The following is an 844-nucleotide window of genomic DNA, read 5'->3' on the forward strand; positions in this document are numbered from 1 at the left end:
AAACAGCTATGTGCATATAGGATATGAATAGTGTGAATAGAAGATAATTTCAGAAGGAAGGCGCAAGGTGGAGGAGGGAAGACTGCTTACAAAACATGGCATGTTCATGTTCTCAGTGCAATACCTTTACATTTTATTCAGCTTTTTGGAAGCCACTGCTAATTGCAAGAACCTAGAAAGTCATCCTAAGAAGTGATGGCAAGTCTAGGAAGCTCTCTGAAAAGCTTTGAGAACAGAGGTGATTAAACATAAAGTCTGATATGCGGACTGGACCTCCAAGATATTTAGTTAAGCCTAAGGAAAAGCAAAAAAAAAAGGATAATTAACACAGAAATTCACAAAGGAATAGTAATGACTTAGATTAGATCCATGATTTCTATGACATGGATCATATACAAAGCAAGGTGACGTAATAGAGGTTGGTAAAGCTCTGGTCTTCTAGTTGGTTTCCCTGCTTCTAACTTCTCCCCACTTCAATCCACTATCCATTTAGCTACCAAAGTGCTCTTCCTCAAGCACCCACCTAACCATGTCAATCTCTTACTCAATAAATCCCAGCATCCCTCCATTGCCTCCAGAGTTCAAAATAAAATGCTCTATTTGGCATTTAAAGCCCTTCACAACCTGGCTCCCTCCTATCTTTCCAGTCTTCTTACACCTTATTCCCCACCACTCCACTCACTCCAAAGTATGCACTGGCCAACATGCTGATCCTTGCCGAAGACACTTTCCCTACTCTGGAAAGTTTTCCTTGCTCACCTCTACTTACTGGCTTGTCCTGCTTCCTTCAAGACTCACCTCAGACACCATGTTTTGTAAGCAGTCTTCCCTCGTCCACCTCGCA

Source organism: Vombatus ursinus, unplaced genomic scaffold, assembly GCF_900497805.2.
Source record: "Vombatus ursinus unplaced genomic scaffold, bare-nosed wombat genome assembly UNPS02015035.1, whole genome shotgun sequence".
Lineage (NCBI taxonomy): Eukaryota > Metazoa > Chordata > Mammalia > Diprotodontia > Vombatidae > Vombatus > Vombatus ursinus.